Consider the following 13,894-nt stretch of genomic DNA (forward strand, 5'->3'; position numbering starts at 1 on the left):
TCCTTTTCCGCACCTTGTCCTCTGAACTGGGCTGGAATAATGAAGCACCGGTGGCCATATTCTGAGAAGTATTATCTGGAAGAATAAAGGACGAGGTGGCCAGTCGACATGTGCCATCTTCTCTGGACAACATAGAATCACTGGCTATCCGCATCGACCTTCTGTTCCAAGAACAATCCATAGAGGCAAAGCAGGAGAGGAGGTAGTCGAGCCTGGCTCCTTCATTTTAGAGGCCCATCATGCCCATCTGTAGCCTCTGCAATGCCTCAAGAACCCATGGAGCTGGATCAAGTGTATCTGGCAAAACCCTGCCGTGAGGTCCGTCGCACCTGAGAGGGATGCTTCTATTGCGGAAGTCCTATGCACCGGAACCGCCTCTTTCCTAAGAAGCTGGGAAACTGCCCAACCTTGGGTCGGTAGGAGAGGCTACCCTAAATGAGAGCAAGTCCACTCAACCCCTTCATTTGACAGTGTCCGTAACAAGTGGAGACACCCGATTCTCCGAAACGGGGCCTTACTGGGCTCTGGTTTGGCCGATACTTTCATACAGCAGGCCATTGTTGATTGGTATCAGATTCCCATTCTTCAGCTGTAAACCCCCATTGCCATGTCATGGATGGAAAGCCCCTGTCTCTACTAGCTCCATGATGGCTTTTACTGCATTAATCAAATGGCTAGTATCTCCCACAGGAAAACATGGTCTACCGCCCACTTCATTTTCAGACTATGAAGAGAAAAAGGAGGAGGAGTATCAAGAATCTGAATCATCCCCCATCGCAAAAGATCTCTCTAAATCCACCAACAACTGTTTAGGCCTCCTTTGTACTGCACCAAGGTTCTAAGACCTCTGTCCTAATCATTGAGCTTAGACTTAATGCGAAATTAGGGGCCTCCTCACAGATTGTTTTCCAAATACACATTTACTTTGGCAAGGCGGATGGAAAAGGGAATTTATAAGTTTAAAGTGCACATTCCCTACTTTTCAGCTTTGCCACCTTTTAGCTAGGCCTCGCCTATTGGAAAAGACAACAAATAAGGCTGTGTACACATATCCGGCTTTTCGCCGGTTTGACGGATGCGGCATACGCCAGTACATTGTATACAGTACACTGGCAGTGCAACAAGTGCCGGTCACATGCTGTCATGTGACCGGAGCATATGACCCGGAGGTTGCGGCGCTGCCACTGTAGTGTATCAAACTGTACTGGAGTGCGCCGCATCCGTCAAACCGGCGAAAGCCGGATATGTGTTCCCGGCCCTAGGGGGCCAAATTAGCAAGAGAATTACACCGAAGATTACTCACCACCCATTGTAACTCAAAGATACTGGATCTGGAGGCTGGATTAGGTCAAGGGTTGTTCCTTCCTGGAGTCTCTGTACTTCTGCCTCGCCTTCACTCTCTGTGTATCACGACAGGGCATACCATCTCATTAATGGACATTCGTGCACGCTGCCTGAGCAGTGTAAAGAAGCAGATCACAACCGAACCTGTGGTGTACACGCCCGCCACCGCATCAGCTATCCAAAGCCATGGGGTGGCACTTCCAGGCCTGATTCACCTGTGCCACAGCCAGGTAAGTAATTCTTCCTGCTACCGGGGCAGGACTGGGACATTCAGCTGCAGTTTGTTTTCTTCTTGAGGTCTCCCATCCAGGACAGGAAATTGACTGATGCAGAGGAGAGGTGCTGCCCTTTAATTTCAGTGGGTTTCCCGTCCTGAATGGGGGGAACCTCTCTCAGGCCTCTGACACACATCTGTTAAAAACGTGCGTGTTTTTTCCGTTTCCGAATATACTAGAGACCCGGACAAATGTGCACTAATGTTAATCTATGTTTGTGGTCAAACTTGCATTTTTCATCATGTCCGTGTGTCCGTGTCCGTGATCTGTATGTGTTTCCGTTTTGCACGGCAGCATGTCCGTTTCCTGCACGGAACACGCACACACAGACACCATGAAAGTCAATGGTTTGGTGCGGACAAGTACGTGACACGGATGCATCTCTGTATGTTCCGTGTACGTTTTGTGCTTTTTTGTAGTGATGTCGGCTATTCTTTCTTTTTCTGTCTATGTCGGTCAATCTCCCTCAGTCCGTCGGTCAGTCTCTCTCTGTCGGTCGGTCCCTCTCTCTGTCGGTCGGTCCCTCTCTCTGTCTGTTGGTCAGTCTCCACCCTCTCTCATACTTACCGATCCCCGATCACCGGCGCAGCGCTGCACGGCGTTCACACTGCTCCGGCGACTTTTACTATTTTGAAAAATCGGCCGCTCATTAATCAATCTCGTATTCCCTGCTTTCCATGCCCACCAGTCCCTTTAGTTGCAGTTAGACACGCCCACACGCTGAGTGACAGCTGTCTCACTGCAACCAATCACAGCGGCCGGTGGGCGGGTCTATACTGTGCAGTAAAAAAAAAAAAAATTAAAAAAAAAAAACGACGTGCGGTCCCCCCCATTTTGATACCAGCCAGGGAAAAGTCACACGGCTGAAGGCTGGTATTCTCAGGATGGGGAGCACCACGTTATGGGGAGCCCCCCAGCCTAACAATATCAGCCAGCAGCCGCCCGGAATTGCCGCATACAATAGATGCGACAGTTCTGGAACTCTACCCGGCTCTTCCCGATTTGCCCTGGTGCGTTGGCAATCGGGGTAATAAGGAGTTAATGGCAGTCCATAGCTGCCAATAAGTCCTAGATTAATCATGGCAGGCGTCTCCCCGAGATACCTTCCATGATTAATCTGTATGTGACAGTAAATAAACACACAACGAAAAATCCTTTATTTGAAATAATAAACACTAAAAAAAAAACCTCGTTCACCAATTATGCCCCAAATACCCATCCATGTCCGTCGTAATCCACGGAGGTCCCGCGTCGCTTCCAGCTCTGCTACATGAAGGTGACATGAGCTGCAGAAGAACACCGCCGCTCCTGCCAGATCCATGCAGCAACTGATGTAAGTATTGCGATCATCTGTGCTGTCACTGAGGTAACTCGCGGCCACCGCTGGATCCTCCACCTGCGACTGCAAGTCGCCCGAGTGACAGCGATGAAGTCACAGGTGAGTTGCGGTCATGGGTGGAGGATCCAGCTAGCCGCGGCTAACCTGAGTGACAGCAGCGCTAATCGCGCTGCTCACTACAGTCACTCAGGGGATTAGCGGTCACCGGTGAGTCCTTCACGGGTGACCGCGAATCAGGATGCGACACAGACTGAGCCGCAGTATGAGGATGAAGTCGGGTGAAGTTCACCCGAGTTCATTCTCAGCGCGCAACTCTGTCTGCTGTCAGCGGGTAATCAAACACGAGTTTTTACATTAAATACGGAACATTTCACACGGAAAAAACATTCACACGTCAGTTAAACATCACACACACACACGGGCATTGCACACGCACACACGGCTAGCATACGCCGGTCATACAAAGCCCACACGGACCATAAAAACGGACAAAAAAATGGATCATGGACCTGAAAAACGGCCCGTATTACACGTGCGTGGTTTTAACGGATGTGTGACTAGCCAGGTAGTCACAGTTAGTGCCCCACACAACACCGGTCCCCTAAAATGGAGTCATCAGCCAACCACAAAAACCCTAGTCACCTCCCTCAGTGCTTGATGAACACACCAGGGGGGCGGAGCCAGGCGGTTGGCACGCCCACCGAGGAGTTCAGAGGGCCTGAGGCAGGAAAACACAGTTCAGTTGTAGTCAGATCAGTTTTAGAGTTGAGGAGTGGAGAAGGTCAGGCCTGTGAGAAAGGCCTGTGACAGTCTGACAGGTGTGAGGGTCGTAGCCCGAACACCTTGGCTAGGAGGCAAGCGGTGGCCTCAGCCTGCAGGAGCCGGGAAGACGGCTCGGTGAAACCGTGGTAGAACAGGGTAGTGGCCCGCCGGTACCGACCTGTGGAACCGACTCGGAAACCGGAGCACACAGGGGGTACTCAGACCCTGAAACGAGGTCCAGAGTCCACTGGACTGAGTTAATTAACTGATTGCAGTTTGGACTATAGGTCCTTTCCCACCCAAGTCCCGACTGAAGACAACAGTCCACCGAGGATAGAAAGCCACCACACAGGCAGAGAGATCCCACGGGCCAGCGTCTGCGGGCAAACGGGCTCTCCCAACATACACAAAGCCGGGGAGCGGACTCCCATCGCTGAAGCGCAGGCAGTCTACAGCTACACAACACGGTGCAGGAGAAAGGCAGAGACCACCATCCGGGTGGGGAACCCGACCGCAGCCGGCTGCGGGCACCGACCACCATCAACTTGGTTTACCAGAGACTTGTGTGTGTCAGTAACAGTGAGTACAACAGTGCCCTCCGGCCGCGCACATCGCCCTGCACCGCCCAGTTATCCCCAACGGGTCCCGGGGCCATCATCCCTGCCCACAGAGGGGTTAACATCTGGCTGCACTACCATCTCCCCCGGGTGCCCCGTAACTGCAGCAGTGCTGTCTACCTTCACCACATCCCGTGGGTGGCGTCACGAACTCAAGCGCGGCTCCGGCCGTGCACCTACCTAAACCCCACCGAAAGCGCCAACATCCCCTTTCAGAGCGAAGTGACCCCGGGTCCGGAGGCGCTCGAGCCACCCACCAACGAGCCCGGATCCGAGCGGCTTGGCTGCAGCTGAGCGCGGAGCGGTACACTGTCATGGGTGAATGGAAAACTACTGTTTGGCCTCACGGCACAGTTCAGAAGGGAAGGAGCACCATTTTGTCTGGAAAAGATTACGGACACCATGTCACATTTGAAGATCCCCTGACATGCCAAAATAGCAGACACCCCCAAAAGCAACCCCATTCTGGATACTACACCTCTCAAGGAATTAATCTAGGGCTAATCGCCTAATTAAATGATATACACTGATATATTAATAACAAGCAGGATTCATCAAAATACAGTCAGGGCCAGAAATATTTGGACAGTGACACAAGTTTTGTTATTTTAGCTGTTTACAAAAACATGTTCAGAAATACAATTAGGCTGGGGCCACACGGGGATTACTGCGATCCACTTGCATGACACTCGGCTCGTGCTGGCAGTACAGCAGAGCCGAGTGTCATGCGTGTGTCCTTGCAACTGAGGTCCGTTCGTGCGAGCAGACCTCAGCTGCAAGGGGCGGGCAGGCACTCAGGAGGGGAGGAAGGGATTTCTCTCCCTCTCGCCTGCATAGCCGGTTATTGCCATTCTCGCACTGCACTTGTGGTACACCGGTGTACCGCGAGTGCAGTGCGATTTTTCTCTCGCCCCATTCACTTGAATGGGTGCGAGAGAAAGAGTCTCAGCTTACAATCGCAGCATGCTGCGATTGTTTTCTCGGTCCGATTAGGGCTGAGAAAATAATCGCTCGTGTGCTGACACACAGGCTAGAATTGGTCCGAGTGGAATGCGATGTTTTATCGCACTCCACTCGCATTGTTTTTCTCGCCGTGTGGCTTAGGCCTTATATATATAATATGGGCTGAAAGTGCACACTCCCAGCTGCAATATGAGAGTTTTCACATCCAAATCGGAGAAAGGGTTTAGGAATCATAGCTCTGTAATGCATAGCCTCCTCTTTTTCAAGGGACCAAAAGTAATTGGACAAGGGACTCTAAGGGCTGCAATTAACTCTGAAGGCGTCTCCCTCGTTAACCTGTAATCAATGAAGTAGTTAAAAGGTCTGGGGTTGATTACAGGTGTGTGGTTTTGCATTTGGAAGCTGTTGCTGTGACCAGACAACATGCGGTCTAAGGAACTCTCAATTGAGGTGAAGCAGAACATCCTGAGGCTGAAAAAAAAGAAAAAAATCCATCAGAGAGATAGCAGACATGCTTGGAGTAGCAAAATCAACAGTCGGGTACATTCTGAGAAAAAAAGGAATTGACTGGTGAGCTTGGGAACTCAAAAAGGCCTGGGCGTCCACGGATGACAACAGTGGTGGATGATCGCCGCATACTTTCTTTGGTGAAGAAGAACCCGTTCACAACATCAACTGAAGTCCAGAACACTCTCAGTGAAGTAGGTGTATCTGTCTCTAAGTCAACAGTAAAGAGAAGACTCCATGAAAGTAAATACAAAGGGTTCACATCTAGATGCAAACCATTCATCAATTCCAAAAATAGACAGGCCACAGTTAAATTTGCTGAAAAACACCTCATGAAGCCAGCTCAGTTCTGGAAAAGTATTCTGTGGACAGATGAGACAAAGATCAACCTGTACCAGAATGATGGGAAGAAAAAAGTTTGGAGAAGAAAGGGAACGGCACATGATCCAAGGCACACCACATCCTCTGTAAAACATGGTGGAGGCAACGTGATGGCATGGGCATGCATGGCTTTCAATGGCACTGGGTCACTTGTGTTTATTGATGACTTAACAGCAGACAAGAGTAGCCGGATGAATTCTGAAGTGTACCGGGATATACTTTCAGCCCAGATTCAGCCAAATGCCGCAAAGTTGATCGGACGGCGCTTCATAGTACAGATGGACAATGACCCCAAGCATACAGCCAAAGCTACCCAGGAGTTCATGAGTGCAAAAAAGTGGAACATTCTGCAATGGTCAAGTCAATCACCAGATCTTAACCCAATTGAGCATGCATTTCACTTGCTCAAATCCAGACTTAAGACGGAAAGACCAACAAACAAGCAAGACCTGAAGGCTGCGGCTGTAAAGGCCTGGCAAAGCATTAAGAAGGAGGAAACCCAGCGTTTGGTGATGTCCATGGGTTCCAGACTTAAGGCAGTGATTGCCTCCAAAGGATTCGCAACAAAATATTGAAAATAAAAATATTTTGTTTGGGTTTGGTTTATTTGTCCAATTACTTTTGACCTCCTAAAATGTGGAGTGTTTGTAAAGAAATGTGACAATTCCTACAATTTCTATCAGATATTTTTGTTCAAACCTTCTGTAAAAACATTAAAATTAATACATCTAGTTATCAAATATTTTATAGTAGGACATATATGTTCACAGTTCTGTTTATGTTGGAGGGCATAGGTTATTAATAAAGTTTTTATAAGGAATAAATATTAAAATGCCCATATTGAATATACTTGAGTACTGACATGGAAGGATATATATAAGTTTTCTGGTAGCTTCTAGATTATGTCATATGGAACTATGTTCAACTAAACACCCTATATGGACTGAACAGTTGGTATATAACACACGATGGAGGGGGCTAGTGGTCGCTCCAGCACTTTGTCAGCTGCCCAGAAGGCCCCGAGGCTGCAAGATGAACACATGCTGTCCAGCCTAGGGATATCACCCCCTGCTTTGCCATTCAGAACCCAAGGAGAGATGGATGAAGATTTCCCATTGATCAGTATGGACTAAATGAACTCTTTTTACGTAAGCTAACGAAGTATATTATTTTTCCTTTCTGTAACTGAACCCTGACAACCATTTTTAAATAGATAAAATACATTTATTTTTTACATTTTCGAAGTTCTTTCTTTCATGCGCATTTACGTATTTGAAGAAATATATATTTAAGAGTATATTTTTTAACACCTTCAAATTAAACGTTACAATCTGCACTTGAATTCTGTTGTAGAGGTTTCATTTCAAATCCAATGTGGTGGCATGCAGAGCCCAACTCGCGAAAATTGTGTCACTGTCCAAATATTTCTGGACCTAACTGTATATCAAAAATGAAAATATAATCTTTAATAGATTTTATTATTAAAACTGGATCAATGCCAGGAAGGGCTAGTACAAAAAGAACAAACCCTGGTACAACCAAGTGACATGCCGTAAATGTTGGGGAAAAGGGCGCCTTGTTATAATCTACACTCCCCCTCAAAAAAAATCCCTGCCTACTAACGGAGTTGTCACATCTTATGGTTCACATTGGTGCCCCCCAACCAATGACAGCTCGCCCTAGGCGCCCTGTTGGTCCCTCTTACGTAGAAAAAAAGGAAAAGATGGAGAAAAAGTGTGAACTATCCCCTACTGCATGTGCAAAACAACATGTGCGAAAATCTGCAAAAACCGCAACCATAAGATGTACAAAAAAATGCTTAAATATATACAAATAAAAAATTGATAACTGTGAGGGAAAATATTCTCCACTCATTAATATGGTCATATGGTCATATAGCACATAACAGTGATCATAAGCACCAGCTTACCACATGCAAGCCTCTATTGTGACATCACCTGAGGCTAATTTCTGCACATGGTGGAACTCTGGCTTCTACGCAAATCCCTTCAGGTCGAAACATCGTTACAGTCACCCACATATATGTAAAAGCTCTGAAATAAAAGACTTTGTTGGCGTCACAACTGAATTTTGGTTGAACATAATCTGTCCACTTGCACCTCGCCACCCTAAGTGGGTGTGTGCCAATTAATTTGAAGATCTCACAGTATAGTTCAGACAGGGGCAGAGAGTCAGAGTTAGCGGAGTCCATGGCCTGAGCAATCTGTTACGCTGGCTTTTGGTGATAAGGCAGTGACCGGGAATGGACCTACTGGAACATAGGACCTGGGCTTACCCAGTCATGAGAAGGGCTTTGAATTGTTAAGGACGGGACACAAGCGATCCCTTTTCGGACTGACCGCTGTTTCAAATCATAATGTCATGAGTGCACTTCGAGACTAAATAACGGACGAGTCTGTTACATCTATCTCCATGACTGGCACTGACCAAGTGGTCTTTATTGTTTAAAACTTTCCACAACTCTTCAGAAGTGAAGGGCGTGGACAAAATACAGTCCAATCAAATATCGTGGGTCGGGGCTTCATGACGTATAGAAAACTGCATATCCTCTCTTTGATTGGACAGTCCAGACTCCAGGAATTTCTTTTCTTTATCACCTCAGGTGTAGACAGGAAATGGCAGCCATCTTTACAATTACATGTGCTGGTATATACTGTGTCTAAGGAAAATACACTGAATATGCAATATACATATATGCGTGTTAGCAAGGAACAAAAGCATACATAAACATGTGTGTTAGTTTACATTTACCAGACTATATACCTGAGTCTATGAAATGGCTGAATTAAGTATTTTTGTATACTCAATTCTTATCCTCAACAGAGTAAGCACCAACCGGGTAGACACCAGGTACCACTCCCAAGGCATTGTCCAGGACTGTAGCAGCTGTACTCCATAACAGGGACCGGCTCAGGTATGGACATACAGTCGCAGGTGCTGACAGATGCAGCCGAGATGGCCAAGGCAGACAGGAGAGTAGAAGCAGGTGGGTACAGAGGGCATAGCTGGGACAAGGTTACAGGTATGGGTAGGTACACTCAGGTACAGAAAACAGATAGTAGGCAATGGGACCGGACAACTAGCTAGCTAGACAAACATGCAGTAATTGGAGGATGCGAAAAACACACAGTTTGAGTCAGCTCAACCTTGTACGCTCTTGCATTCTGTTCTTACTTCAGCTCGGAGATACACGCTGTGTGGCATGTGGCAATAAGAAAAACAAACTTTTTTTTCTCCGGCGATGCACTACGGACTTGAGGATTATTTCAAAATTTCGCTTTTAATAAATGATAATCATTCCATCGGTCAACCGTAAAAAAAAAAAACACTCCACGCAGGGAAGGGGAAACGTGCTACGCGTTTTAACCACCGCAGTGGACTTAGTCTTGAACTAAGCAGTGGTCGAGTTCATGACTAAGACCACTGCGGTGGTTGAAACACATTGCACGTGTCCCCCTCCCTGCGTGGAGTGTTTTTTTTTGCTGTTGACCGATGGAATGATTGTCATTTAATAAAAGCGCAATTTTGAAATAATCCTCAAGTCCGCGGTGGATTGCTGGAGGAAAAAAAAACTGTTCGTTTTTCCTAATTAGAGGAAGGGTTAAGTACCCGATGCCTCTCAGCAAAAGGCTGTGTTGTGATCCAGTGACCGAGGAGGATCAGAAAATAGCAATAACTCGAAAACCCAGAAAATAACCAGAGTGGAATCTTAACGGACTGCAAACATAATACTGACACACAACTAGAAGTAGCCGTGGGACGAGCCTACGATGTCTAGTCGTCTCGACACAGCCGGAGAACTAAATACTGTAACAGAGAGAAATGTAGAAAAGCCAATCTGCCTCGGAATAGTCCCCAAAGATATAGATAGCCCCCCACATGTAAAAATTACGGTGATATAGGAAAACACAATACATAGCTAGAGAATAGAGTCAGCAAAGATGAGGCCCAAAACTATCTCCATAGGAAAGCGCACTGACTGCAGCCGTAAAAACCCTAATAAATACCAGCACGCCTGACATGGAAAAATACTGAGCCTGAACAGGCTCTCCCCCGCTATATCAGTACTCTGGTGTTACTGGGATCCAAGAAAAACATTGATATAGAGAGGGGACTGAATATTGTACCAAGCATGACAAAACACACTACATAACAGAACATGGAGCAATGTACACAGATACTCCCAGCAGGGAATAATCTAATTCCACCAGGAACTCCACACAGGAAAAATCATAAGAAAGTGCAAAGGTACAAGACCAACTTATCTGAGAGGAGTTCTAGTAGAGATAGCGAACAGGGCTGGTTTCAGGAAATCCTTAGAACACAGGAAATATAATTGAGCACCGGCAAGGAACAAAAGGAAGCTACATAGTTATATAGGCCTAAACCAAATGGCCTGATTACAAATCCTACTCAGCTGTCCAGTTCCCACTCAGCAAGTCATATGCATTTTACCAGCACTGACTACAAGAGGGAGCCCCAAACTGGAATCTAATTCAAATGTATTCACAACAGGCTGATAGGCACTTCGGGAAATAGCGTGCCAGCCCTTTAAGAGCAGTGCAGTCGCACGCGACCTAAGCACATTCCAGGAGGACCTGTGCGGCGTGCACAGGTCTCGGTAGTAGGAAACTCACACGTAGAGGACCGTGGCGAAGCGAGGCAGGGTGATGGAGTCAGACCGCGGCAGTGAGCGAATCGTCGTCCCTACTGGAAAAAGGCAGAGCAGTGCAGGGATGCCGAAAGTCATGCCTACAAGCCATGCACAAAAAGGATAACCTACAATTTACCAGAGCACTTGTTGAAAAACATGAAGATACTGGGACTCTATACTCTGGAGTGATGACACCAAGATAAATGGTTGTTTTTTTTAACTGATTGTTATAAAAAAACTGTATGACATAACAAAAGTGACGAATACAATAAAAAATGTGTGGCGCCTATAGTGAAACCTTTTAGTGGCCCTGTTCTTATCTGGGGCTGCATGAGCACTGCTAGTGTGGAGGAGCTACATTCCATTGATGGTATCATGAAATCACAGTGTTAGGGTGAACTCTTAACCAGAGGTCACTTGTTGCCTGCTGCCTGGCCTAATTGGTGTGGATCAAATGCATGCTTGAAAAATGAGATCAGACACACTGTCGGATGTTCATCTTTCCTCAATCGACGTCGGCCCAAAATGAACTGATTTATTCCAAGAACATGCTCTATTAAAAACTAGGAAAAGGGGCATGGTCAGCCCTGCAGTGGGCATACTTGGATGTGTCAATTGGACAATGGGTTGAACAATGTGTTAGTCCATAAGCTGATTGATGGGCGTCATCGTAGGCAGGTCTATGACAGCATTGAACGGATCTGTGGTGATGCTGATGGGAGGGTCTATGTCGTCATCCGGAGGATCCATGCTGATGGGAGGGTCTATGACGTAATTGGACAGATCCGTGGTGATGCTGATGGGAAGGTCAATGTCGTCATCTGGTGGATTCATGCTGATGGGAGGGTCTGTGATGTCATCGGTGGCCATCTTAGTTATCTCTGAAAACCTGGTTTATGTAAGGCAAATCGACACACTTCTCACAATCCCCTGTCAAGAGGTTAATCAAGTATTTGATCTAATGGCTCTCATCAACAATGGATGTACTGCTCTATAGTGACAGAGAAGATGCCACCACAACTCTGGGCCCTAGATATTACTGCACTTTACTTGCATCATAGAAAACTCACATCATAAGGCCACTGCTGCATTTCTGAAAAAGAAACAGGGTATCAGTGATTCAGCGGAAAAGCGTCTCCTGGTCTGAACCCAGCTATTCTGAAGAGACAAGTTGCTTCGCTCTCTATCCACCATCTAGACTCTAAAATAGCTCATTTTTGAAGGGAAGAAAGATGGATTTTGCATTTTTGTTCTATCCTTGATATGTGGTACCCTGAGATGTGTGCTTAGCCTGACATGCAGCTAAACCCTGAAGACTATGCAGTTTATTAACCATTAAGTAGATGTATTCGGTGAAACTAGAAGCAATAAAATAACAAGGGGTCAGCAAGTGTGTAGGATAACACAGAAATGCATGTGACAAATGGCTGAACAGTGTATGAACAACATGTGTTAAACCAACAAGCCTGTTATCCAGTCTTATAAATGCAGCTGACTAATCCAGGGGTGAGAGTCTTGAGTATCTGCTGGCTGTAAACAGGTGCTACATAATCATTCTTACTAGCGATGGAATCATAAAAGGGGCTAAAATGGTGGATGTCCTCTGTCCCCGGAATATGAGAAAAATGAGCTGCCCATTCCCACAATGCACCACTACAGAGAGAGGAGATGGGAAGAGTAGAGGGACACAACTAGTGACGATAAGCAAAATTCAGCCACTAGATGGAGAATGTATCATGTTAACAAAAAGTACGTAAGGAAAACATGAAACTTAATGGTGAAGGCATAACACTCCCTGCCTGGCATCAATGGATGGTACTATCCTGGTCCTCAAAGAATAAGAGTAGTATTGGTTCAGATAGTGATCTGAGTAATGTCTTGGGTTTGTCTCCTTTGGTCATTTTTCTACTTTGGAGACATTACCATCATTTACCAAGGAGACTTTTTACCTATCTCCATTGTTTCCTGTAGTGGTCTTTGACATCAAATTTGCCTAGTTGAGCGCTTAATAGCCCTGTTTCCTGGGTGAAGAGAGTGGCTGAAGCCAATAATAAAAGCCCTTGAGGGTCATTTCGGACTGGAGCTAAGGGTCTGATATTTATTATAGCTATAGCTTCAGCCATGAAGGCTATTAAAGGTTTTGTGGGTGAGCATTCTGTGCCTGTTTGTAGAATAGTAGAGTCGAGAATTCTAAAAATTACACCAATCATTCTTTCCCAACATCCTCCCATATGAGAAGAGTGAGGAGGGTTGAATGTCCATTTGCAACTCTGGTCACTAATCACTCAAGAGTTTTGCAGTGCAGATTTAAAAGAATCCCAAATTCTTTAGCTGCACCAACAAAGTTAGTTAACAACAGAAAAGGGGGGAGCCAGCACTGATTCACAATGGCATGCAAACAATTAAAAGTGAAAATTCACATATTATTCCAACTGTACTATAATGCAAAATGAGATTTTTAGCAAACAATTGATTCATTTTTTGAGCCACGTCACAGCAAATCTCGATAGGGGGGTCCTACTTTATATTTAATATTTACATTGTGCCATGCGGCCTCCTAAATTCATTAAAATCAGAACCATATTGAAGCATCACATATACCTGTAACATTTCAGAAACCGCTTCCATGTTTTCAAGGAACGGCAACTGCGAATAAAGGCAATCCAGGTCCCAGCATGTGCAGCGAACGCCACACAAGGCCGGGACAATGTCAGAACTGGCCCTCACAGTGCCAGACCAGGGTCCATGAATGAAGGCGGAACAGGTCCAAGTATAAGGTGCTTAATTAACAAAGCCTGTTGACAAGGGGGAGGTGGTTGAATGGTAGCTGTTCACACTCAACCACCTCCCCCTGTTCCGCAGGCATCATTAATTAAGCACCCTTTACTTGGGCCTGCTCCGCCTTTATCCTTGGCTGCTGGTCACACTGTGAGGGCTAGCTCTGACATTGTGCTGGTGAATGTGGCCTCGCTGCATATGTTGGCACCTGGGCAGCCTTTACTCGCAGTTGTTTGTGTTTACTACATGGGAG

Source organism: Anomaloglossus baeobatrachus, chromosome 1, assembly GCF_048569485.1.
Source record: "Anomaloglossus baeobatrachus isolate aAnoBae1 chromosome 1, aAnoBae1.hap1, whole genome shotgun sequence".
Taxonomy (NCBI): domain Eukaryota; kingdom Metazoa; phylum Chordata; class Amphibia; order Anura; family Aromobatidae; genus Anomaloglossus; species Anomaloglossus baeobatrachus.